We start from the raw sequence: 14,038 nt of genomic DNA on the forward strand, positions 1-14,038 counted from the left end.
TTGGCTGGGCATGGTGGCTCACGCCTATAATCCCAGCACTTTGGGAGGCTGAGGCGGGTGGATCACGAGGTCAAGAGATGGAGACCATCCTGGTCAACATGGTGAAACTCCGTCTCTACTAAAAATACAAAAATTAGCTGGGCATGGTGGTGCGCGCCTGTAGTCCCAGCTACTTGGGAGGCTGAGGCAGGAGAATTGCTTGAACCCAGAAGGCAGAGGTTGCGGTGAGCCGAGATCGCGCCATTGCACTCCAGTCTAGGCAACAACAGCGATACTCCGTCTCAAAAAAAAAAAGGAAAGAAAGAAATTCTATCCAAACTCGTTCCATTCTTTTTGGGGACAACCCATTTCAAAAAGAATGCTTCCATCTGAAGGACTGATACCATATTCCACAAATGCAAAGAATTGTGGGAACCCGGCAGATCCTGCCAAATTTCCTGAAGCTAACTAGAACTTGCCAGGAAGGACAGTTCTAATTTGCCGGATATCACTAAAGAAGAACCCTTCATATGTTCTGTATTCAGAAGGATCCAAGGCAGATTTTCTTTGGGTTTGCTCCAGGGTGGGTGCTGAATATGGTAGATAAGAAAATCCTAAAATTTACAGATGAAAATCTCAAGTACTAGAGCTCATGAATTCCCATCCAGGAAAGAGTTGTTGAAGAATACTAGAAAAGGGCCAGGTGCAGTGGCTGACACCTGTAATCCCAGCACTTGGGAGGCAGAGGCAGGCGGATCACTTGAGGTCAGGAGTTTGAGAGCAGCCTGGCCAACATGGTGAAACCTCATCTCTACTAAAAATACAAAAATTAGCTGGGCATGGTGGCAGGCCCCTGCAATCCCAGCTATTCCAGAGGCTGAGGCAAGGGAATCTCTTGAACCCAGGAGGCGGAAGTGACAGTGAGCAGAGATTGCATCACTGCACTACAGCCTAGGGAAAATTTCACCAGGCCCCTCGGGGGTTTGATTTGCACCCCAGTCTTAATAGGTACTTCATGCATGGCTATCTGCTCTCCAGCTAGACTGTGAAGTACCTGGTGTCTGGCATCATATCTTTACCTGTTTTCAAGCAAAATGGTTTCTTTCAGTGCCAGACGTCTGATTTTATTTATTTATTTTGAGACAGGGTCTGGCTCTGTCACCCAGGCTGGAATGCTGTGGCACGATCTTGGCTCACTGCAACCTCTGCCTCCCAGGCTTAGGTGATCCTGCCACCACTTCAGTTGTGTTCTACACCAGGGGTGTCCAGTCTTTTGGCTCCCCTGGGTCACACTGAAAGAAAAATACTTTCCTTGGGTCACATGCAAAATATGCTAATTAGACCACAAACAGTGGCTCACACCTGTAATCCCAGCACTTTGGGAAGCCTAGGCAGGTGGATCACTTGAGGTCAGAAGTTTGAAACCAGCCTGGCCAACATGATGAAACTCTGTCTCTACTAAAAATACAAAAAATTAGCCAGGCATGGTGATGCATGCCAGTAGTCCCAGCTACTCAGGAGGCTGCGGCAGAATTGCTTGAACCAGGGAGGTGGAGGTTGCAGTAAGCTGAGATCGAACCATTGCACTCCAGCCTGGGTGACAAAGCAAGACTCTGTCTAAAAAAAAAATTAACGATAGCTGACGCGCTAAAAAAAATTGCAAACAAATCTCATAATGTTTTAAGAAAGTTTACAGATTTGTGTTGGGCCGAATTCAAAGCCACCCTGGGCCTCGGGTTGGATGAGCTTAGTGTACACCAAAGCACTCATTATCTCCTCCCCGCTCCACCTCCTTCCTCCTGACCTCTCCACTCACCCCTCACCCATTCTCTCTGCTTAACTTTCCTAGTTCTCAACAATATCAGCTTTTTTTTTTTTTGAGACGGAGTTTCGCTGTTGTTACCCAGGCTGGAATGCAATGGCTCGATCTCGGCTCACCACAACCTCCGCCTCCTGGGTTCAAGCGATTCTCCTGCCCCAGCCTCCCAAGTAACTGGGACTACAGGCACGCGCCACCATGCCCAGCGAATTTTTGTATTTTTAGTAGAGACAGGGTTTCACCATGTTGACCAGGATGTTCTCGATCTCTTGACCTTGTGATCCACCCACCTCAGCCTCCCAAAGTGCTGGGATCATAGGCGTGAGCCACGGCACCCGGCCCAATACCAGCTTTCTTAAAGGTATGAAATTGCAGGGATGCCCATGTCACCTTCTTCCATCCAGCCACCAGGTGACATCCCTTCTTTCAGTATTTTCTTCAGCTCCACCTTTCCCTTTGCTTTTCTCGAGACTGAGGGTGAGCTGGTTGTAGAATGATGGCCCTGTGGCATGGTGCCTTTTCCCTGGGTATCTCTCCCACCCCACCTTCCTGGGGTCTCTTCTGTCTCCTGCTGCCCTTGGCCTCCTCTGCAGTCTGTCCCAGAAGCTCTGGAATGCCTATGCCCAGGGTCACATCCAGGAGAAGCTGTGCCAGCCAACCCCTTAGGGTGAGGAGAAGGGGAGAAGCTCCCTCCCTGTGCATATGCCCAGGACCCATCTACACCCAAGGGCAGCCTGACCCCTCCACCTGCAGCTGTCAGCAGGCCCTACTCCTTCTGGACTGCAGCAGATGGATGCCTTCCTGGGCTCGAGAGCCAACACAGGGACCCGGCATGGGGGTCCAGTGACTGAGCCTCTTTGATGCCACTAGGCCCAAGGGTTGGGAACTGGGGAAGTGTTCTGTGTGCTGAGGTGGGAGAGGGTGCAGAGAAAAGGCCAGAAAGCAGCTGGGCAAGGTGGCTCATGCCTGTAATCCCAACATTTTGGGAGGCCAAGGCAGGTGGATCACCTGAGGTCAGGAGTTCAAGATCAGCCTGGCCAACATGGTGAACCCCCATCTCTACTAAAAATACAAAAAATTCGCTTGGCATGGTGGTGGGCACCTGTAATCCCAGCTGCTTGGGAGGCTGAAGCAGAAGAATGGTTGAACTCAGAAGGTGGAGGTTGCAGTGAGCCAAGATCATGGCATTGCACTCCAGCCTGGGCAACAAGAGTGAGACTCCCTCTAAGAAAAAAAAGAAAAGAAAAAAGGAAGGAAAGGAAAGAAAGAGAAATGTCAGAAAGCAGGAGGGCTGTACCTCAGCAGGATCCCAGTGCCCCGTGGTCCAGGGACTGCTGAGCATCTCAGTGCCAGGGAAGGCCTGCTTCTTGCATGATGGTTACTTCATTTTGTAGCTAATACTTGAGCAAACTTAAAATGACCACAAACTCTTGTTTTCTTGTCGCATCTGTATTTTCAAGTAGATCATTTGCTTTACACATAGTTACAAAGTCAACACGTGCAGAGGGTAGAGCAAATCTCTATACCATCCTGCTCTGGGCTTCCAATTGCCTGTGCCAGAAGAAAGCCCCATTACCAGGTTGTCAACAATGCTTTGAAACAAATTTGGTTTTGGGGATTTTTCTTCCTTTCCTTTTTAAGACAGGCTCTTGCTCTGTCACCCAGGCTGGAGTGCAGTAGTGTGATCTTAGCTCACTGCAGCCTCGACCCCCTGGGATCGGGCAATCCTCCCACTTCATCTTCCTCAGTAGCTGGGACTGCAGGTGGTGTACATCACCACACCTGGCTAACTAAAAAATATATTTTTATAGAGTCTGGGTCTCACTTTCTGCCCAGGCTGGTTTCAAACTCCTGGCTTCACATGAATCTCCCCCCTCAGCCTCTCAAAGTGCTGGAATTATAGGTATGAGCCACCATGCCCAGCCTATATTTTATTAGGTACAAAATCAACGCGACATATTTGGACAAGAGACCATATGTGTGCGAGGCACACTTTACATTGAAACCACAGGCCCTAGAAGTTCTCAGATCTGAAACCTAATAGCTAATGTTGAGCATGTGGGACCCACAGAGAGATCTGGGGTAGGAGAGGGACAGCAGGAGTGGCCATGACAGGAAGATCCCTGGTGCCACCACTGAGGAAGGGTTAGAAAGACACAGGGGCTAGTGTGGAGAAAAATAACCCAAAAAGATGGCAAGAAAGAGGTGGGCAGATGGGAGGGTTCTACCCCCAGCCTCATCCCTGGGGACTTCAGCCCCCAGACAAATTGGAAGGAGCACGTGGAGTCCCACCCTCTCCTGTTGCTGCTGGTGGGAAATCACCCCGGGACCCAGCTGGTGCAAGGGCAATGGCCTGACGGAGCCAAGCTGGGGGATGGAAGGCACCCCAACCTCAAGCGCAGGCCCCACCGCCCCCCACCAGCCAGCCTCTCTTCCTTGTCCCTGTCTCCCCTTTGATCTCTTGACTGTGGCCAGCCTCTCCAGTGGGTTTGTGTGGGGGCTGCCTGAGTTAATGAGTTCTCCGGGCGGTAGGGCCCACACGCTCTCCTGCTGGGGTAAGGCCTTCACACCTCTGGGGCCTGTGTTTTGACAAGTGCCAGAGCTGGTGGCCTCCGCTCCCCTGGCCCGAGCCTACCCTCTGCCTACGTGTAAGGCTGGGAAATGAGGCCTTGGGGCAGCCCCACAGGAGCAGAGGTGAGAGAGCAAGCTGGGGCCAGGCTGGAGGGCAGGCTGGACAGGGTAGCACCCTCTCAGGCTCAGGCCCAGGCCTCAGCCTCCCCACTCCACCTAGCCCACTTCCCCATACCAAACCTGAGTCCTGGGCACTGCTCAGTCCCTCCTCATTTCCCAACCAGCCCCTCTGACACAGGAGTGCTAATCAGAGGTGCTATGTAAATAGTCCCCTTGTAGCCCAAATCCCAACCCTGCCGGAGCCAGAGGCCCCAGGAGAAGGAAGCGGCTCTCCCACTGCCAGCCTGCTCAGCATCTCCTGGGAAGCTCCTAATTTGGGTGTCCCCCACAGCCAGGGATCTTCCTGCACACCTCTGCAGCAACTCTCTCGGGTGGGAGGTGGGGGTGGAGATTGTTAGCAGTGTAGCCTCCACCTTCAGACAGCCCAGGACACCCCTCTGGAGTCTGGCCAATGTGGGCTCGAGGCTGTGCCTCACCATGCACTACCGGTGCTACTCAGGCACCTCGCTCTCCATCTCTGGCCTCAGTGTCTGCTGCTGTGCCACAAGGTAATTCATGCCTTCTGGGCTCAGCGTGTGCGGATCGATCAGGCTGCATGGAGCATGTGTGCACACTACTATCCCCCGGGGTCTGGCCCTGAGCTGGAGCTTGGCAGGGTCACTGCCCACACTCAGCACACTGTGATGTGGGTATCGTGGCCCCCACTTTGTAGATGAGGAAACGGAGGCTCAAAGAGATTGTACCATATAACAGGGTAAGCAGGAGCTGAGCTGGCATCCATCTGGTCTGTCCGAGGCTGAAGCCTCTGTTCTGTTCCCCCACTCCCTCCACCTCACCTCTCCTGTCTCGTTTGGAGGACAAGTGGCTCCTTCCATCCTGGAGGGAGGTCCTAAGAGTGAAGGAGTTGGGGACCCCTCCAGTCCCATTAAGCCTTCCTTCACATCACAGAGACTAAGAAGAAAAAGAAGCCTGGCGCGGTGGCTCATGCCTGTCATCCCAGCACTTTGGGAGGCTGAGGTAGGTGGATCACCTGAGGCCAGGAGTTCGAGACCATCCTGGCCAACATGGAGAAACTCCATCTCTACTAAAAATATAGAAAATTAGCTGAGCATGGTGGAGGGTACCTGTAGTCCCAGCTACTCGGGAGGCCGAGGCAGGAAAAATGCTTGAACCTGGGAGGCAGAGGCTGCAGTGAGCCAAGATCGTGCCACTGCACTCCAGCCTGGGCAACAAGGGTGAAACTCCATCTCAAAAAAAAAGAAGAAAAGAGCTTTGCAGGCCCCATCTGGACGTGATGGGCCACATCCCTGGAGGATGCCACCTGAGAATGAAAAATAAAATCTCCCCAAATTATACAGCAGTGCCCCGTGGTGACCCTACCCCATCCAGAGGTGGGAAAGGCCCTGGGGAGCACCCAGCCCCTGCGGGTCTCAGATAGTTGAGGCCTGGAGACCATGCTTGGGCTGGAGCCCAGAGAAGTCAGAGGGCTCAGCTAGGCAGGCTCACCTTCCCCCACCTGTGCCTCCTTTCCTATCAGCCTCCCACTGAGGCTCCTCAGCTCCTAGAGCAACCTCTTCCAAGCATGGTCACCCCCTCCCCTCACACCTTCAGCTCTTGGAGCCACTGAGCTGGCAAGCCATATGGAATAGATTATTCTAGATCCACAATAATCTGATTATCTTGGCTACAGATCAGCTGGGTGCTCAGCCGGTGGAAGTTGCAGGCAGCCCAGGGGTGACGAGGAGAGAGGGGGTAGGAGAAAGGAGAGAGACTTGGCAGATTCCAGGAAAGGTTCAAGAGGAAGTGCCACATCTCAGTGGTCTAGAGCTGGCTGACAATGATGGTGAGCAGATAGCACCTCTCTCCTTAGGGATGTATCACTGATGCTCCTTCATTGCCTCCAGGGACGTGCCGGGGCAAGGGGAGGGACAGTGTCTGAGCCTTCTAGTGAGACAGGTATAAAGGGAGAAGGGAAACTTGTCACACAATGCCACCTGCAAAATGGAGCAGGGGCTCCCAGCTGCCTGCTGAGATGTCCTAGGGGACTCTGCCTGCCTTGGTGGGAAGCCCCCCGCTGGGACACAGGGTTGACCCCTGGCTTTGCAGCGTTCACGCACTCCCAGCCATAGCCAGCAGAGGGCGCTGCCCAGCCATCTGGGATCTTTAGATCTGAGCTGGGCAGATCTTCCTCCAGCCTTTAAGGACGTTTTTCTGGGGCTAGGGCCAGAACCCAGGCTCGGCTCTAGTTGGGGGTGCGCCGGGAACTATGTAGATGTGTCAGGGATGCTGGGCTGGCTTAAGAAATAGATGCAGGCCAGTTCAGTGCCTGTGTGATGGGCCCTGAGGCCCCAGACAGGCCGTTTGCCCTCTCTGGACCTGTTTGCCTGTCTCTCCACCAGGAAAAGCACGAATCTGGGTGCAGAGACGCAGAGCAAGATGGGAGCCAGCAGAATGAGGAAAAGGGTGACTATTTCAGGAAGGCAGGAGCCAAGCAGGGCTCAACCCATCTCCCCAACACACACACACACACACACACACACACAGCCAGGTGCAGTTGAGGTAGAAAGAGGCCAAACCACAAGTTGACCGAAACTCAAAACTCCTGCCAACTCCTGGGTGAGGATTTGCAGACCTGGCTCAGCTGCCAAGTTGGGAGAATCTAGCCTGCGCAGGCCCTCCAGAAAAGCCCAGGATGGAGCTGTATCCAGGCAGAAATGAAGGCTTCGGCCCTTTCTAAGTGCCCCCTCTCCCCTCAAAACAGTGGTGAGGTGCTGGGAGGGTAGCCAGCCCCAGGCTAGAGGATGAGGAGTGTGGGGCCAGTCCTGGTCACCTGCCTGGGACCCCATACAAGCTGCCTGGTTCACGCCCACGGCAAGCTCCAGGTCCTCCATCTGAAGTCAGGGGAATACCCCCGAGGTATCTGACCTTTAGACCCAGTAAAAAGCAGAGTGGGGCTGCTGGGGCCTAACCAGAATGCCTAGGCAGGACCTGGGGGAGTGTGGCACCACTGGACGGGGGTCCTTTGCCAGAGGCTGAGGACAAGGCATCCAGTAAGTAAAGGGTCCTTTGCCAGAGGCCAGGGATGGGGCATCCCTGGACAGGCTGGATAATACTGAAGGGAATGGGGAGAGAGCTTAAATTGGCCAAATGTGAAATAAAAAGAGGAGTCTTACAAGATCTATACTGACAACGTGCCAGAGACCGAGAATAAGAGGAACTCTATCCGTGGCTCCCAAGGCCCCTCACCAAGAGAAATCCACGATCCAGCCCTTGACCTGAGCCAAGGAAGTTTCTCCCCACTTGTAGATGATGCTCCACCACAGGCCCTGGGAGCACCCAGGACAGCCAGGTGCCTTGGCCCAGGTGCCCCAGATGTGTGGTCAGTGCTGCTGGCTGCCATTAACCAGGCCAGCCTCACCCACCCACCTCTGGGACTCAACAGCACTGGGCCGAAGCTTCAGAACAGACTCAGCATGCCCTCTGCCCAGCCATTCCCCTGACAGGAATTCATGCTGACCAGAAAAGATGACAAGTGCAAGTTTAGACAGACTGCTTAACGACAAAGCCAAGGTGCAGAAATATTCATTCAGTATGGCACCATTGATAAAAGTCCAGTCAAAAGAAAATGAAATCTGAAAAACAGCCCCTACACAGAAAGTCATCATATAAGACCACGTATTCTGTAAGCGCCTACCGTGTATGTGTGTAGACATACACAGACAGAGGCCTTGGGTACTCACCAAATCTAGAACATACCAGGACGTTTGGAGTGTGGGTGGGGCAGGTCTGAGTTCTGGGGATTGGTCAAGCTTGAATTCTGTCTTCGATGTTTAAATTTTTACAAAAAGACTGCGTTCATGTATTACATATACAATTTAAAAGTTAAGTTCTGCTCTACAGCCATACCACCCTGAATGTGCCCAAACTTGTCTGATCTAAGAAGCTAAGTACTAGGATGGGAGACAGCCTGGGAATACCAGGTGCTATAGGTTTCTTTCTTCTTTTTTCTTTTTTTAAATTATTTAAAATTAAAAAGGCCAGGTGCAGTGGTTCACTCCTGTAATCCCAGCACTTTCAAAGGCTGAGGAGGGTGGATCACTTGAGGTCAGGAATTTGAAACCAGCCTGGCCAACATGGTGAAACCCCGTCTCTACTAAAAATACAAAAATTAGCTGGGCATGGTGGTGCATGCCTGTAATCCCAGCTACTCAGAAGGCTGAGGCAAGAGAATTGCTTGAACCCAGGAGGCGGAGGTTGCAGTAAGCCGAGATCATGCCATTGTATTCCAGCCTGGGCAATAGAGTGAGACTCCATCTGAGAAAATAAACAAAAATAAAAAATAAATAAATAAAGTTGGCCAGGTGCGGTGGCCTCATGCCTGTAATCCCAGCACTTTGGGAGGCCAAGGCGGGTGGATCACCTGAGGTCGGGAGTTCAAGATCAGCCTAACCAACATGGAGAAACCTCACCTCTACTAAAAATACAAAATTAGTCAGGTGTGGTGGCACGTGCCTGTAATCCCAGCTACTCAGGAGGCTGAGGCAGGAGAATCACTTGAACCCGGGAGATGGAAGTTGCAGTGAGCTGAGATGGCACCACTGCACTCCAGCCTGGGCAACAGGAGTGAAACTCCATCTCAAAAAAATAAATAAATAAAAATATTTTAAAAAATAAGTTTTGGCCAGGCACAATGGTGCACACCTATAATCCCAGCACTTTGGGAGGAAGAGGTGAACGGATTGCTTGAACCCAGGAGTTTGAGCTCAGCCTGGGCAACATGGCGAAACCTCGTCTCTACAAAAAAATTTTTAAAACAATTAGCCGGTGTGGTGGTGTCCACCTGTAGTCCCAGCTACTTGGGAGGGTGAGGTGGGAGAATCACTTGAGCCTGGGAGGGCAAGGCTGCACTGGATGACAAATTGAGACCCTGTCTCAAAAATAAAAATTAATTTGAATAATTTTTGTTGCTGGGCATGGTGGCACATTACTGTAGTCCCAGCTACTTGGGAGGCTGAGGCAGGAGGACAGCTTTGAGCACAGTAGTTCGAGACCAGCCTGGGCAAAATAGCAAGAACCAGTCTTAAAAAATAAATAAATATGCTGGGTACAGTGGCTCAAGTCTGTAATCCCAGCACTTTGGGAGGCCGAGGCAGGTGGATCACGAGGTCAAGAGATCGAGACCATCCTGGTCAACAAGGGGAAACCCCGTCTCTACTAAAAATACAAAAAAATTAGCTGGGCATGGTGGCGCGTGCCTGTAATCCCAGCTACTCAGGAGGCTGAGGCCGGAGAATTGCCTGAACCCAGGAGGCGGAGGTTGCAGTGAGCCAAGATCATGCCATTGCATTCCAGTCTGGGCAACAAGAACAAAATTCTGTCTCAAAAAACAGAAACAAACAAAAAACTGGTTGCAGAAGTACATCCACTAGTATGTAAATGTTCTCAATATATCAGTGAGAAAAGCTGGTCACAAAACAACACATTCACGCAGAGGAAGTGAAAGCAGGGATTGGAACAGATACTTGTACGCCAATGCATAGCTCTAGTTACAGAAGTCAAAAGGTGGAAACAACCAAATGTTCATTGAAGGATGAATGGATAAACCTAATATGGTCTATCCATATGATGGAATATCATTCATCCACAAAAGGGAGTGAAGTACCGATGTATGTGACGATGTGGATGCACCTGAACACCACTCTGCAAGTGAAAGAAGCCAGACACCAGAGGACAGAGAGTGCATGATTCCACTTATATGAGGTATCAGGCCCAGGCAAATCCACAGAGACAGGAAGCAGATAAGAGGTTATCTAGGAATGGAGTGGGGAGTAATGGAGTGTCATGGGTTAACAGGCACAGAGTTTCTACCGAAGGTGATAAAAACACCTCAAAAAGAGAAGTGGTCACAGTTGCACAACACTGTGAATGCAATTAATGCCACTGAGTTGCACATGTTAAAATGGTAGAGATGGCAACTTTGTGTTATAGATACTACTTTTCTTTTTGTTGTTTCTTTGAGATGGAATTTCACTTTTATTGCCCAGGCTGGAGTGCAGTGGCATGATCTCAGCGCACTGCCACCTCTGCTCCCAGGTTTATGTGATTCTCCTGCCTCAGCCTCCCGTGTAACTTGGATTACAGGCACGCACCACCACACCTGGCTATTTTTTCTATTTTTAGTAGAGATGGGGTTTCGCCATGTTGACCAGGTTTGTTTTGAACTCCTAACCTCAGGTGAATATTATAATTTTAAATAATTAAAATCTAATATACAAAAGCCTTGAATTATTCACTTTATTTATTGAGACAGGGTCTGGCTCTGTTGCCCAGGCTGCAGTGTAGTGGCATGATCACAGCTCACTGCTGCCTTACTCTCCCAGACTCACCTCAGCCACCCGAGTAGCTGGGACCAGGTGTGCATCACCACACCTAAGTTTTACATTTTCTGTAGAGACAAAGTCTCGCCATGTTGCCTCGAATGGTCTCAAACTCCTGAACTAAAGTGATCCTCAAACCTTGGCCTCCTAAAGTGCTGGGATTACAGGAATGAGCCACCACGCCCAGCCAAATTGTACAGTATATAATTCTATCTCAAAAAAGCTGTTAAAAAATATATATATATATGTATATACATATTATGCCAGAAGCTTCAAAACACAGAAAAACAACCCCAGAAAGTAACCTGCTGTCTCTCAATGCCTCTATGTTCCTGTGCTGGTAGAGATGCCTAAAAAAGACCAAGACACAATGCTTCTCCAGCCAGAGTGCTTCTCCCTGGGTTGATGGAACTGGAGGCCTTTTAAATTCCCTTCTTTCTGCGTGTGTATATTCTCTCCCTTTTCTGTAATGAGCACACGTTGCTTTGGCAATAAAAAGAAAGAAGGGAAGTGGGAGGAGAGGGAGAAGGGAAGGGAGAAGTGGAGAGAAGCGGGGAAGAAGGGGTAAAGGAGGGGGGAAGAAGGGGGGAAGGGAAAAAGAGAAGGAAGGGAAGGAGAACACTTTGACCGCCCGCCCCCAGCCCCTCATCATCCAGCTTGTTAACACTCCAGTGGGTAGGCCCAAGCCTGGAGCCAAGGCCTAGAAGGCTGGGTTTTCCTTCCCAGTGCCCTGGAATGGGCACTGCTCATTCTTCCTCTTGTCCTCCCAAGAGTTGCAGGGCCTTGGGTAGTCCTCTCCAGCAGGGCAGGCAGGCAGGCAGGACTCATGGAATCCCAACTTCTAATCCTCCCAGCAAGGACACCCACTTCATAGATGAGACTGAGACTCAGATGGGGAGTGGATAGCCCTAGACCTGAGCTGCCTCCATGGGCCTTGTTATCCTAGGAACTGGACCAGGTAGTCCTGGGGCCTCCTTGGCTCAGCCTTCTTGGCTTCCCTGTGCCTATGGCCCCCACAGCCCCTCCTCTACTTCCTCAGCCAACAGCAGCCAGTCCTTCCCCTTCTCCACATTCCCTCCAGTGACGCTGGACCCACTCCTGGCCCCTGCCCGGCTGCAGTCAGCCCTTGCCTTGAGAGAAGCACAGCTTCTGGAAGTTTCCTACCTCAGGATCTTTGCCTTCCAACCTCTTTCTTTCCTCAAACTTTCTGTGGATCTCATTGCCTCCCTGAGTCTGAACGCCTCACTCAGCAGAACCTCCCCACCCCATCCCCCACCCACCTGCTTATCCACATCATCTCCTGCTTCTCCCCACCAGCCTGGGGCACCAGCTCCCTGGGTGCTGCCAGCTCCCCCTGGGATTCTGTTTCCAACCTTGGGCTCACACTTTTCCCTCTGCCAGGAATACCCACCCGCCATCACTTGGAGAAAATCCACAATCTTAGGCCCTTTTCTTCCCCCCGGAACCTGCCCTGATGGCCCTGGCAGATAGCACCTCCCTGCCTTCCATGGGCACCCTGGACCCAGGCCACCAATGGACATAGCACCCACTTTTCGGTCCATCTCCTCCCACTCCCGAGTGGGTAGCTCGTCCTCCTGGGGACTCAGGCCCAGCAAGCAGTGTTCACATTGGTGTGCACGGCCTTTGACTCAAAGCCAGATGCCAGTGGGCTGGAGTCCGGGAACCTTCAGCAAGTGATGTGACCTCTCTGGGTACCCTTCCTGAGCTGAGCCAGGAGAGAGCTGCAGGCTGCAGGGCACAGAGTTGGAGCAGAGCTAGCTGAGCAGGCACAGACTCGGCTCATCTGTGGAAAGGACTCAGAAGGCCTGACATGCAGTTGGGGTGAGTGCCAGTTACAGTGGCTGCTCTATGACCTTGCCCCAGTGGCTGTCAGTCTCTGGGCCTTCCAGTGATACTGAGGTGGTCTGCTTGGCAGGGCTCCATGGCTATGCCCATGTGCCAGCCCCTGGGGCCAGGGGACGCTGACTCCCCAAGCAAGGGGTCTGTCCAGGCCCGAGTCCTCCCACACGCCTTCTATCCCCAGCCCAGGGACAACCGCCCTAGCCTTACCCTAGGCCTCCTGAGGCTGGGACCTGCAGCCTCCCACCCCCTACCCTGGAAGCACTTTTTGGGGCTTCTGGTGCTGGGCTGTTTTGGAGGCCCCTGCACACCCTCGTTCCCAAGTCAACACCTTCTGCCCTGAGGGAGGCGGCCTTTGTGTCAACAGGCAGCCAGGAGGTGTGAAGGCCGCCACAGTGGCTGGGCTGGCCCTCTCTGCCTCGCTGGTAATGAGAATACCACACGGCCCTGCAGTCCCCTCTGGCCCACCCCCTCCCCACCCCATTCCCTTCTATATTCCCACAGCCTGCCCACCCCCTAGGGCCTGGAAGGGACCCAAAGGGAAGAAGGGAGAGGAGACCCATGGGTTGGGGCCAGATCTTAACCATCTTAACTTGGCTCCAGGGCCTTGGATTCGCTCCCAGGGCCCTGCACTGCCTGCCAGGGAGAAAGAGCAGGTGCAGAGCTCCTGGAGCAGGGCTGTGGGCAGCCAGGTGGCTGTGGGCGCCTGTGCTAAGCCCCCAGGTGGGCCGGGCCAAGGACACTGCCCTCTCTCATCCTGTAACAGGGCCAGGCCCAAACGAGCATACCTGGGGAGCCAACCTGGGGCCTCTGCCCTCCCCACCCCACTGCTGGCTGGGGAGGAAATGCTGGGAGGCCCATAAGGGGTTGGTGGGAGGGAAGTCTCAGTTTCCTCACTATCTAGAAGGTATACAAACAGGCACTACCTGCCTCAGCGCACAGGTCCACTGTCTAGAAGGAATACAGACACGGGCATTACCTGCCTCTGTGCCGAGGTGACCATGCCACATAGGCCGTCTAGAAGGAATACAGACACAGGCATCACCTTCCTCAGCACAAAGCTAACCCCTGCCACACAGGCTCACTGTCTAGAAGGAATAGACACAGCGTGACCTGCCTCAGCGCCAAGCTGACCCGTGCCATATAGGCCGTCTAGAAAGAACACACACAAGCCTTTACCTGCCTCTGCTCCAAGCTGACCCATGCCAAACAGGCTCACTGTCTAGAAGGAATACACACGGGCATCACCATACAGACAGGTGCTGCACAAGATGATGGCAGTTTTGTGCTTTTAGCCACTGAGCTCTGGGCA

The sequence above is a fragment of the Callithrix jacchus genome, chromosome 6 (assembly GCF_049354715.1).
Source record: "Callithrix jacchus isolate 240 chromosome 6, calJac240_pri, whole genome shotgun sequence".
NCBI classification, from domain to species: domain Eukaryota; kingdom Metazoa; phylum Chordata; class Mammalia; order Primates; family Cebidae; genus Callithrix; species Callithrix jacchus.